Below are 14,884 nucleotides of genomic sequence, written 5' to 3' on the forward strand. Positions count from 1 at the left end.
GATTGGGTGCCGTTACTTGGATTGGATAGGATTGGATTGGATTGGATGCCGTTACTTGGATTTGATTGGATTGGATTGGATTGGTTTGGATTGTATTGGATTGGATTGGATGCCGTTACTTGGATGGCATTGGATTGGATTGCATTGGATTGGATTGGATCGGATGCCGTTACTTGGATTCGATTGGATTGTATTGGATTGGATGCCGTTACTTGGATTGGATTGGATTCAATTGGATGCCGTTACTTGGATTGGATTGGCTTGGATTGGATTGGATTGGATGCCATTACTTGGATTGGATTGGATTGGATGCCGTTACGTGGATTGGATTGGATTGGATTGGAATGGTTTGGATTGGATTGGATTGGATGCCGTAACTTGGATTGTATTGTATTGGATTGGATTGGATTGGATGCGGTTACTTGGATTGGATTGGATTGGATTGAATGCCGTTCCTTTGATTGGATTGGATTGGATTGAATGCCGTTACTTCGATTGGATTGAATTGGATTGGATTGGACTGGTTTGGATGACGTTACTTGGGTTGGATTGGATTGGATTGGATTGGACTGGAAGCCGTTCCTTGGATTGGATTGGATTTGATTGGATTGCATGCCGTGACTTGGATTGGATTGTATTGTATTGGATGCCGTTCCATGGATTGGATTGGATTGGATTGGATTGAATGCCATTACTTGGATTGGATTGGGTTGGATTGGATTGGATGCCGTTACTTGGATTGAATTGGATTGGATTGGATTGGATGCCGTTACTTGGATTGGATTGCATTGAATTGGATTGGATAGGATTGGATTGGATTGGATTGGATGCCGTTCCTTGGATTGGTTTGGATTGGATTGGATTGGATTGGATGCCGTTACTTGGATTGGATTGGATTGGATTGGATTGAATGCCGTTACTTGGATTGGATTGGATTGGATTGGATTGGATCCCGTTACTTGGAGTGGATTGGATTGGATTGGATTGGAATGGAATGGATGCCGTTACTTGGATTGGATTGGATGCCGTTACTTGGATTGGAATAGATTGGATTGGATTGGATTGGATTGGATGCCGTTACTTGGATTGGATTGGATTGGATTCGTTTGCATGTCGTTACTTGGATTGGATTGGATTGGATTGGATTGGGTGCCGTTACTTGGATTGGATTGGATTGGATTGGATTGAATGCCGTTACTTGGATTGGATTGGATTGGATTGGATTGGTTTGGATTGGATTTTATTGGATTGGATGCAGTAACTTGGATGGGATTGCATTGGATTGCATTGGATTCGATTGGATCGGACGCCCTTACTTGGATTCAATTGGATTGGACTGGATTGGATGCCGTTACTTGGATTGGATTGGATTGGATTGGATGCCGTTACTTGGATTGTGTTGGATTGGATTGGATTGGATTGGATTGGATGCCGTTACTTGGATTGTGTTGGATTGGATTGGATTGGATTGAATTGGATGCCTTTACTTGGATTGGATTGGATTGGATTGAATGCCGTTACTTGGATTGGATTGGATTGGAAGCCGTTACTTGGATTGGATTGTATTGGATTGGTTTGGATTGGATTGGATTGGATGCCGTCAATTGGATTGGATTGGATTGGATTGGATTGGATGCCGATAATTGGATTGGATTGGATAGGAATGGATTGGATAGGATTGGATTGGATTGGATTGGATGCCGTTACTTGGATTGGTTTGGATTGGATTGAATTGGATTGGATGCCGTTACTTGGATTGGATTGGATTGGATGCCGTTACTTGGATTGGATTGGATTGGATTGGATTGGATGCCGTTACTTGGATTGGATTGGATTGAATTGGATTGGATTGGATGCCGTTACTTGGATTGGATTGGATTGGATTGGATTGGATGACGTGACTTGGATTGGATTGGATTGGATGCCGTTACTTGGATTGGATTGGATTGGATTGGAATTGATTGGATTCCGTTACTTGCATTGGAATTGATTTGATTGGATTGGATGCCGTTACTTGGATTTGATTGGATTGGATTGGATGCCGTTACTTGGATTGGATTGCATTGAATTGGATTGGATTGGATTGGATTGGATGCCGTGACTTGGAATGGATTGGATGCGGTTACCTGGATTGGATGGAATTGGATGCCGTTACTTGGATTGGATTGGGTTGGATTGGATTGGATTGTGTGCCGTTACTTGGATTTGATTGGATTGGATTGAATTAGATCGGATGCCGTTCGTTGGATTGGATTGGAATGGATTGGATTGGATGCCGTTACTTGGATTTGATTGGATTGGATTGGATTAGATTGGATGCCGTTTCTTGGATTGGATTGACATGGATTGAATTGGATTGGATTGGACTGGTTTCGATGCCGTTTCATGGGTTGGATTGCATTGCATTGGATTGGATTGGATTGGATGCCGTTCCTTGTATTGGATTGGATTGGATTGGATTGGATGACGTTACTTGGATTGAATTGGATTGGATTGGATTGGATGCCGTTACTTGGAGTGGATTGCATTGGATTGGATTGGATTGGATTGGATTGGATTTAATTGGATTGGATTGGAAGCCGTGACTTGTATTGGATTGGATTGGATTGGATGCCGTTACGTGGATTGGATTGGATTTTACTGGATTGGAAAGGATGCCGTTACTTGGATTGGATTGGATTGGATTGGATGCCTTTACTTGGAGTGGATTGGATTGGATTGGGTTGGATAGGATTGGATTGGATTGGATTGGATGCCGTTACTTGGATTGGATTGGATTGAATTGGATTGGATTGGATTGGATGACGTGACTTGGATTGGATTGGATTGGATTTGATTGGATTGGATTGGATGCCGTGACTTGGATTGGATTGGATTGAATTGGATGCCGTGACTTGGATTGGATTGGATAGTATTGTATTGGATGCCGTTACCTGGATTGGATTGGATTGGATGCTGTTCCTTGGATTGGATTGTATTGGATTGGATTGAATGCCATTACTTGGATTTGATTGGGTTGGGTTGGATTGGGTGCCCTGACTTGGATTGGATTGGATTGTATTGTATTGGATGCCGTTACTTGGATTGGATTGGATTGGATTGGATGCTTTTCCTTGGATTGGATTGGATTGGATTGGATTGGATGCCGTGACTTGCATTGGATTGGATTGGATTGGATTGGATGCCGTGACTTGGATTGGATTGGATAGTATTGTATTGGATGCCGTTACTTGGATTGGATTGGATTGGATTGGATGCTGTTCCTTGGATTGGATTGGATTGGCTTGGATTGAATGCCGTTACTTGGATTGGATTGGGTTGGATTGGATTGGATTGGATGCCGTTACTTGGATTGGATTGGATTGGATGCCGTTTCTTCAATTAGATTGAATTGGATTGGATTGGACTGGTTTGGATGACGTTACTTGGGTTGGATTGGATTGGATTGGATTTGATTGGATTGGATTGGATGCCGTTCCTTGGATTGGATTGGATTGAATTGGATGCCTTTACTTGGATTGGATTGGATTGGATTGAATGCCGTTACTTGGATTGGATTGGATTGGATTGGATTGGAAGCTGTTACTTGGATTGGATTGGATTGGATTGGTTTGGATTGGATTGGATTGGATTGGATGCCGTCACTTGGATTGGATTGGATTGGATTGGATTGGATGCCGATAATTGGATTGGATTGGATTGGAATGGATTGGATTGGATAGGATTGGATTGGATTGGATTGGATTGGATGCCGTTACTTTGATTAGTTTGGATTGGATTGAATTGGATTGGATGCCGTTACTTGGATTGGATTGGATTGGATTGGATGCCGTTACTTGGATTGGATTGGATTGGATTGAATTGGATTGGATTGGATGCCGTTACTTGGATTGGATTGGATTGGATGACGTGATTTGGATTGGATTGGATTGGATGCCGTTACTTGGATTAGATTCGATTGGATTGGATTGGATGCCGTTACTTGGATTGGATTTGATTTGATTGGATTGGATGCCGTTACTTGGATTGGATTGGATTGGATTGGATTGGATGCCGTTACTTGGATTGGATCGCATTGAATTGTATTGGATTGTATTGGATTGGATGCCGTTACTTGGATTGGATTGGATGCCGTTACATGGAGTGGATTGGATTGGATTGGATTGGATTGGATTGGATTGGATTGGATTGGATGCCGTTACTTGGATTGGATTGGATTGGATTGGATTGGATTGGATGCCGTTTCCTGGATTGGATTGGATTGGATTGGATTGCATTGGATTGGATTGGATCGGATGCCGTTACTTGGATTGGATTGGATTGGATGCCGTTACTTGGATTGGATTGGATTGGATTGAAGTGGATGCCGTTACTAGGATTGTGTTGGATTGGATTGGATTGGCGTGGATTGGATTGGATGCCGTTACTTGGATTGTATTCTATTTGATTGGATTGCATTGGATGTCGTTCCTTGGATTGGATTGGATTGGATTGGATGCCGTTACTTGGATTGGAGCTGCTTGGATTGGATTGGATTGGATGCCATTACTTGGATTGGATTGGTTTGGATTGAATTGGATGCCGTTACTTGGATTGGATTGGATTGTTTTGGATTGGAATGGTTTGGATTGAATTGGACTGGATGCCGTAACTTGGATTGTATTGTATTGTATTGGATTGGATGCGGTTACATGGATTGGATTGGATTGAATGCCGTTACTTTGATTGGATTGGATTGGATTGAATGCCGTTATTGGATTGGATTGGATTGGATTGGATGCCGTTACTTCGATTGGATTAAATTGGATTGGATTGAACTGGTTTGGATGACGTTACTTGGGTTGGATTGGATTGGATTGGATTGGATGCCGTGACTTGGATTGGATTGGATTGGATGCCGTGACTTGGATTGGATTGGATTGTATTGTATTGGATGCCGTTACTTGGATTGGATTGGATTGGATTGGATGCTTTTCCTTGGATTGGATTGGATTGGATTGGATTGAATGCCATTACTTGGATTTGATTGGGTTGGATTGGATTGGATTGGATGCCGTTACTTGGATTGGATTGGATTGGATTGGATGCCGTTTCTTCAATTGGATTGAATTGGATTGGATTGGACTGGTTTGGATGACGTTACTTGGGTTGGATTGGATTGGATTGGATGCCGTTACTTGGATTGGATTGGATTGAATTGTATTGGATTGGATTGGATTGGATGACGTGACTTGGATTGGATTGGATTGGATTTGATTAGATTTGATTGGATGCCGTTCCTTGGATTGGATTGGATTGAATTGGATGCCTTTACTTGGACTGGATTGGATTGGATTGAATGCCGTTACTTGGATTGGATTGGAGTGTATTGGATTGAATTGCAAGCCGTTACTTGGATTGGATTGGATTGGATTCGTTTGGATTGGATTGGATTGGATTGGATGCCGTCACTTGGATTGGATTGGATTGGATTGGATGCCGATAATTGGATTGGATTGGATTGGATTGGATGCCGTTACTTGGATTGGTTTGGATTGGATTGAATTCGATTGGATGCCGTTACTTGGATTGGAATGGATTGGATTGGATACCGTTACTTGGATTGGATTGAATTGGATTGGATTGGATGCCGTTACTTGGATTGGATTGGATTGGATTGGATGACGTGACTTGGATTGGATTGGATTGGATGCCGTTTCTTGGATTGGATTGGATTGGATTGGATTGGATGCCGTTACTTGGATTGGATTGCATTGAATTGGATTGGATTGGATTGGATTGGATGCCGTTACTTGGATTGGATTGGATGCGGTTACCTGGATTGGATGGAATTGGATGCCGTTACTTGGATTGGATTGGATTGGATTGGATTATGTGCCGTTACTTGGATTGGATTGGATGCGGTTACTTGGATTGTATTGTATTGGATCGGATGCTGTTCATTGGATTGGATTGGAATGGATTGGATTGGATGCCGTTACTTGGATTTGATTGGATAGGATTGGATTAGATTGGATGCCGTTTCTTGGATTGGATTGACATGGATTGAATTGGATTGTATTGGACTGGTTTTGATGCCGTTTCATGGGTTGGATTGCATTGCATTGGATTGGATTTGATTGGATTGGATGCCGTTTCTTGTATTGGATTGGATTGGATTGGATTGGATTGGATTGCATGACGTTACTTGGATTGGATTGGATTGGATGCCGTTACTTGGAGTGGATTGGATTGGATTGGATTGGATTGGATTGGATTGGATTGGATTGGATTGAATGTGAGAGGATTGGAATTGATTGGATTCCGTTACTTGCATTGGAATTGATTTGATTGGATTGGATGCCGTTACTTGGATTGGATTGGATTGGATTGGATTGGATGCCGTTACTTGGATTGGATTGCATTGAATTGGATTGGATTGGATTGGATTGGATGCCGTTACTTGGAATGGATTGGATGCGGTTACCTGGATTGGATGGAATTGGATGCCGTTACTTGGATTGGATTGGATTGGATTGGATTGTGTGCCGTTACTTGGATTTGATTGGATTGGATTGAATTAAATCGGATGCCGTTCGTTGGATTGGATTGGAATGGATTGGATTGGATGCCGTTACTTGGATTTGATTGGATTGGATTGGATTAGATTGGATGCCGTTTTTTGGATTGGATTGACATGGATTGAATTGGATTGGATTGGACTGGTTTCGATGCCGTTTCATGGGTTGGATTGCATTGCATTGGATTGGATTGGATTGGATGCCGTTCCTTGTATTGGATTGGATTGGATTGGATTGGATGACGTTACTTGGATTGAATTGGATTGGATTGGATTGGATGCCGTTACTTGGAGTGGATTGCATTGGATTGGATTGGATTGGATTGGATTTAATTGGATTGGATTGGAAGCCGTGACTTGTATTGGATTGGATTGGATTGGATTGGATTGGATGCCGTTACGTGGATTGGATTGGATTTTATTGGATTGGAAAGGATGCCGTTACTTGGATTGGATTGGATTGGATGCCTTTACTTGGAGTGGATTGGATTGGATTGGGTTGGATTGGATTGGATTGGATTGGATTGGATTGGATGCCGTTACTTGGATTGGATTGGATTGAATTGGATTGGATTGGATTGGATGACGTGACTTGGATTGGATTGGATTGGATTTGATTGGATTGGATTGGATGCCGTGACTTGGATTGGATTGGATTGAATTGGATGCCGTGACTTGGATTGGATTGGATAGTATTGTATTGGATGCCGTTACCTGGATTGGATTGGATTGGATTGGATGCTGTTCCTTGGATTGGATTGTATTGGATTGGATTGAATGCCATTACTTGGATTTGATTGGGTTGGATTGGATTGGGTGCCCTGACTTGGATTGGATTGGATTGTATTGTATTGGATGCCGTTACTTGGATTGGATTGGATTGGATTGAATGCTTTTCCTTGGATTGGATTGGATTGGATTGGATTGGATGCCGTGACTTGCATTGGATTGGATTGGATTGGATTGGATGCCGTGACTTGGATTGGATTGGATAGTATTGTATTGGATGCCGTTACTTGGATTGGATTGGATGCTGTTCCTTTGATTGGATTGGATTGGATTGGATTGAATGCCATTACTTGGATTTGATTGGGTTGGATTGGATTGGATTGGTTGCCGTTACTTGGATTGGATTGGATTGGATTGGATGCCGTTTCTTCAATTGGATTGAATTGGATTGGATTGGACTGGTTTGGATGACGTTACTTGGGTTGGATTGGATTGGATTGGATGCCGTTACTTGGATTGGATTGGATTGAATTGGATTGGATTGGATTGGATGACGTGACTTGGATTGGATTGGATTGGATTTGATTGGATTGGATTGGATGCCGTTCCTTGGATTGGATTGGATTGAATTGGATGCCTTTACTTGGATTGGATTGGATTGGATTGAATGCCGTTACTTGGACTGGATTGGATTGGATTGGATTGGAAGCCGTTACTTGGATTGGATTGGATTGGATTGGTTTGGATTGGATTGGATTGGATTGGATGCCGTCACTTGGATTGGATTGGATTGGATTGGATTGGATGCCGATAATTGGATTGGATTGGATTGGAATGGATTGGATTGGATAGGATTGGATTGGATTGGATTGGATTGGATGCCGTTACTTGGATTGGTTTGGATTGGATTGAATTGGATTGGATGCCGTTACTTGGATTGGATTGGGTTGGATTGGATTGGATGCCGTTACTTGGATTGGATTGGATTGAATTGGATTGTATTGGATGCCGTTACTTGGATTGGATTGGATTGGATGACGTGATTTGGATTGGATTGGATTGGATGCCGTTACTTGGATTAGATTGGATTGGATTGGATTGGATGCCGTTACTTGGATTGGATTTGATTTGATTGGATTGGATGCCGTTACTTGGATTGGATTGGATTGAATTGGATTGGATTGGATGCCGTAACTTGGATTGGATCGCATTGAATTGTATTGGATTGTATTGGATTGGATGCCGTTACTGGGATTGGATTGGATGCCGTTACGTGGATTGGATTGGATTTGATTGGATTGGAAAGGATGCCGTTACTTGGATTGGATTGGATTGGATTGGATGCCGTTACATGGAGTGGATTGGATTGGATTGGATTGGATTGGATTGGATTGGATTGGATTGGATTGGATGCCGTTACTTGGATTGGATTGGATTGGATTGGATTGGATTGGATGCCGTTTCCTGGATTGGATTGGATTGGATTGCATTGGATTGGATTTGATCGGATGCCGTTACTTGGATTGGATTGGATTGGATGCCGTTACTTGGATTGGATTGGATTGGATTGAAGTGGATGCCGTTACTAGGATTGTGTTGGATTGGATTGGATTGGCGTGGATTGGATTGGATGCCGTTACTTGGATTGTATTCTATTTGATTGGATTGCATTGGATGCCGTTCCTTGGATTGGATTGGATTGCATTGGATGCCGTTCCTTGGATTGGATTGGATTGGATTGGATGCCGTTACTTGGATTGGATTTGCTTGGATTGGATTGGATTGGATGCCATTACTTGGATTGGATTGGATTGGATTGAATTGGATGCCGTTACTTGGATTGGATTGGATTGTTTTGGATTGGAATGGTTTGGATTGAATTGGACTGGATGCCGTAACTTGGATTGTATTGTATTGGCTTGGATTGGATGGGGTTACATGGATTGGATTGGATTGAATGCCGTTACTTTGATTGGATTGGATTGGATTGAATGCCGTTATTGGATTGGATTGGATTGGATTGGATGCCGTTACTTCGATTGGATTAAATTGGATTGGATTGAACTGGTTTGGATGACGTTACTTGGGTTGGATTGGATTGGATTGGATTGGATGCCGTGACTTGGATTGGATTGGATTGGATGCCGTGACTTGGATTGGATTGGATTGTATTGTATTGGATGCCGTTACTTGGATTGGATTGGATTGGATTGGATTGGATTGGATGCCGTGACTTGGATTGGATTGGATTGTATTGTATTGGATGCCGTTACTTGGATTGGATTGGATTGGATTGGATGCTTTTCCTTGGATTGGATTGGATTGGATTGGATTGAATGCCATTACTTGGATTTGATTGGGTTGGATTGGATTGGATTGGATGCCGTTACTTGGATTGGATTGGATTGGATTGGATGCCGTTTCTTCAATTGGATTGAATTGGATTGGATTGGACTGGTTTGGATGACGTTACTTGGGTTGGATTGGATTGGATTGGATGCCGTTACTTGGATTGGATTGGATTGAATTGTATTGGATTGGATTGGATTGGATTGGATGACGTGACTTGGATTGGATTGGATTGGATTTGATTAGATTTGATTGGATGCCGTTACTTGGATTGGATTGGATTGAATTGGATGCCTTTACTTGGACTGGATTGGATTGGATTGAATGCCGTTACTTGGATTGGATTGGAGTGTATTGGATTGAATTGGAAGCCGTTACTTGGATTGGATTGGATTGGATTCGTTTGGATTGGATTGGATTGGATTGGATGCCGTCACTTGGATTGGATTGGATTGGATTGGATGCCGATAATTGGATTGGATTGGATTGGATTGGAATGGATTGGATTGGATAGGATTGGATTGGATTGGATTGGATGCCGTTCCTTGGATTGGTTTGGATTGGATTGAATTCGATTGGATGCCGTTACTTGGATTGGATTGGATTGGATTGGCTGCCGTTACTTGGATTGGAATGGATTGGATTGGATGCCGTTACTTGGATTGGATTGAATTGGATTGGATTGGATGCCGTTACTTGGATTGGATTGGATTGGATTGGATTGGATGACGTGACTTGGATTGGATTGGATTGGATGCCGTTACTTGGATTGGATTGGATTGGATTGGATTGGATTGGATGCCGTTACTTGGATTGGATTGCATTGAATTGGATTGGATTGGATTGGATTGGATGCCGTTACTTGGATTGGATTGGATGCGGTTACCTGGATTGGATGGAATTGGATGCCGTTACCTGGATTGGATTGGATTGGATTGGATTGGATTATGTGCCGTTACTTGGATTGGATTGGATGCGGTTACTTGGATTGTATTGTATTGGATCGGATGCTGTTCATTGGATTGGATTGGAATGGATTGGATTGGATGCCGTTACTTGGATTTGATTGGATAGGATTGGATTAGATTGGATGCCGTTTCTTGGATTGAATTGACATGGATTGAATTGGATTGTATTGGACTGGTTTTGATGCCGTTTCATGGGTTGGATTGCATTGCATTGGATTGGATTTGATTGGATTGGATGCCGTTCCTTGTATTGGATTGGATTGGATTGGATTGGATTGGATTGCATGACGTTACTTGGATTGGATTGGATTGGATTGGATGCCGTTACTTGGAGTGGTAGTGGATTGGATTGGATTGGATTGGATTGGATAGGATGCCGTTACGTGGATTGGATTGGATTTGATTGGATTGGAAAGGTGCCGTTACTTGGATTGGATTGGATTGGATTGGATGCCGTTACTTGGAGTGGATTGGATTGTATTGGATTGGATTGGATTGGATTGGAATGGTATGAATTGGATTGGATTGGATTGGATTGGATTGGATTGGATGCCGTTACTTGGATTGGATTGGATTGGATGACGTTTCTTGGATTGGATTGGATTGGATTTCATTGGATTGGATTGGATCGGATGCTGTTACTTGGATTCGATTGGATTGGATTGGATTGGATGCCGTTACTTGGATTGGAATGGATTGGATTGGATTCGATGCCGTTACTTGGATTGGATTGGATGCCGTTACTTGGTTTGGATTGGATTGGATTGGATTGTATTGGATGCCGTTACTTGGATTGGCTTGTATTGGATTGGATAGGATTGGATGCCGGTACTTGGATTGGATTGGATTGGATTGTATTGGATGCTGAAACTTCGATTGGATTGGATTGTATTCGATTGGATTGGTTGCCGTTACCTGGATTGGATTGGATTGGATTGGATTTGATTCGATTGGATGACGTTACTTGGATTGGATTGAATTGGATTGGATTGGATGCCGTTACTTGGATTGGATTGGATTGGATTGGATTGGACTGGATTGGATGCAGTTACTTGGATTGGATTGAATTGAATTGGATTGGATTGGATGCCCTTTCTTGGATTGGATTGAATTGGTTTGAATTGGATTGGATTGGACTGGTGTTGAGGCCGTTTCATGGGTTGGATTGGATTGGATTGGATTGGATTGGATGCCGTTCCTTGCATTGGATTGGATTGGATAGGATTGGATTTGATTGGATTGGATTCGATTGGATTGGATTGGATGACGTTACTTGGATTGGATTGGATTGAATTGGATTGGATTGGATTGGATTGGATTGGATGACGTGACTTGGATTGGATTGGATTGGATTTGATTAGATTTGATTGGATGCCGTTACTTGGATTGGATTGGATTGAATTGGATGCCTTTACTTGGACTGGATTGGATTGGATTGAATGCCGTTACTTGGATTGGATTGGAGTGGATTGGATTGGATTGGAAGCCGTTACTTGGATTGGATTGGATTGGATTCGTTTGGATTGGATTAGATTGGATTGGATGCCGTCACTTGGATTGGATTGGATTGGATTGGATGCAGATAATTGTATTGGATTGGATTGGAATTGATTGGATTGGATAGGATTGGATTGGATTGGATTGGATGCCGTTACTTGGATTGGTTTGGATTGGATTGAATTCGATTGGATGCCGTTCCTTGGATTGGATTGGATTGGATTGGCTGCCGTTACTTGGATTGGAATGGATTGGATTGGATGCCGTTACTTGGATTGGATTGAATTGGATTGGATTGGATGCCGTTTCTTGGATTGGATTGGATTGGATTGGATTGGATGACGTTTCTTGGATTGGATTGGATTGGATGCCGTTACTTGGATTGGATTGGATTGGATTGGATTGGATTGGATTGGATGCCGTTACTTGGATTGGATTGCATTGAATTGGATTGGATTGGATTGGATTGGATGCCGTTACTTGGATTGGATTGGATGCGGTTACCTGGATTGGATGGAATTGGATGCCGTTACTTGGATTGGATTGGATGCGGTTACCTGGATTGGATGGAATTGGATGCCGTTACTTGGATTGGATTGGATTGGATTGGATTGGATTATGTGCCGTTACTTGGATTGGATTGGATGCGGTTACTTGGATTGTATTGTATTGGATCGGATGCTGTTCATTGGATTGGATTGGAATGGATTGGATTGGATGCCGTTACTTGGATTTGATTGGATAGGATTGGATTAGATTGGATGCCGTTTCTTGGATTGGATTGACATGGATTGAATTGGATTGTATTGGACTGGTTTTGATGCCGTTTCATGGGTTGGATTGCATTGCATTGGATTGGATTTGATTGGATTGGATGCCGTTTCTTGTATTGGATTGGATTGGATTGGATTGGATTGGATTGGATTGCATGACGTTACTTGGATTGGATTGGATTGGATGCCGTTACTTGGAGTGGATTGGATTGGATTGGATTGGATTGGATTGGATTTGATAGGATTGGAATTGATTGGATTCCGTTACTTGCATTGGAATTGATTTGATTGGATTGGATGCCGTTACTTGGATTGGATTGGATTGGATTGGATGCCGTTACTTGGATTGGATTGCATTGAATTGGATTGGATTGGATTGGATTGGATGCCGTTACTTGGAATGGATTGGATGCGGTTACCTGGATTGGATGGAATTGGATGCCGTTACTTGGATTGGATTGGATTGGATTGTGTGCCGTTACTTGGATTTGATTGGATTGGATTGAATTAGATCGGATGCCGTTCGTTGGATTGGATTGGAATGGATTGGATTGGATGCCGTTACTTGGATTTGATTGGATTGGATTGGATTAGATTGGATGCCGTTTCTTGGATTGGATTGACATGGATTGAATTGGATTGGATTGGACTGGTTTCGATGCCGTTTCATGGGTTGGATTGCATTGCATTGGATTGGATTGGATTGGATGCCGTTCCTTGTATTGGATTGGATTGGATTGGATTGGATGACGTTACTTGGACTGAATTGGATTGAATTGGATTTAATGCCGTTACTTGGAGTGGATTGCATTGGATTGGATTGGATTGGATTGGATTTAATTGGATTGGATTGGAAGCCGTGACTTGTATTGGATTGGATTGGATTGGATTGGATTGGATGCCGTTACGTGGATTGGATTGGATTTTATTGGATTGGAAAGGATGCCGTTACTTGGATTGGATTGGATTGGACTGGATGCCTTTACTTGGAGTGGATTGGATTGGATTGGATTGGGTTGGATTGGATTGGATTGGATTGGATTGGATTGGATGCCGTTACTTGGATTGGATTGGATTGAATTGGATTGGATTGGATTGGATGACGTGACTTGGATTGGATTGGATTGGATTTGATTGGATTGGATTGGATGCCGTGACTTGGATTGGATTGGATTGAATTGGATGCCGTGACTTGGATTGGATTGGGTAGTATTGTATTGGATGCCGTTACCTGGATTGGATTGGATTGGATTGGATGCTGTTCCTTGGATTGGATTGTATTGGATTGGATTGAATGCCATTACTTGGATTTGATTGGGTTGGATTGGATTGGGTGCCCTGACTTGGATTGAATTGGATTGTATTGTATTGGATGCCGTTACTTGGATTGGATTGGATTGGATTGGATGCTTTTCCTTGGATTGGATTGGATTGGATTGGATGCCGTGACTTGCATTGGATTGGATTGGATTGGATTGGATGCCGTGACTTGGATTGGATTGGATAGTATTGTATTGGATGCCGTTACTTGGATTGGATTGGATTGGATTGGATTGGATGCTGTTCCTTTGATTGGATTGGATTGGATTGGATTGAATGCCATTACTTGGATTTGATTGGGTTGGATTGGATTGGATTGGATGCCGTTACTTGGATTGGAATGGATTGGATTGAATGCCGTTTCTTCATTTGGATTGAATTGGATTGGATTGGACTGGTTTGGATGACGTTACTTGGGTTGGACTGGATTGGATGCCGTTCCTTGGATTGGATTGGATTGAATTGGATTGGATTGGATTGGATGACGTGACTTGGATTGGATTGGATTGGATTTGATTGGATTGGATTGGATGCCGTTCCTTGGATTGGATTGGATTGAATTGGATGCCTTTACTTGGATTGGATTGGATTGGATTGAATGCCGTTACTTGGATTGGATTGGATTGGATTGGATTGGAAGCTGTTACTTGGATTGGATTGGATTGGATTGGTTTGAATTGGATTGGATT

This window comes from Mustelus asterias, chromosome 21 (assembly GCF_964213995.1).
Source record: "Mustelus asterias chromosome 21, sMusAst1.hap1.1, whole genome shotgun sequence".
Taxonomy (NCBI): Eukaryota; Metazoa; Chordata; class Chondrichthyes; order Carcharhiniformes; family Triakidae; genus Mustelus; species Mustelus asterias.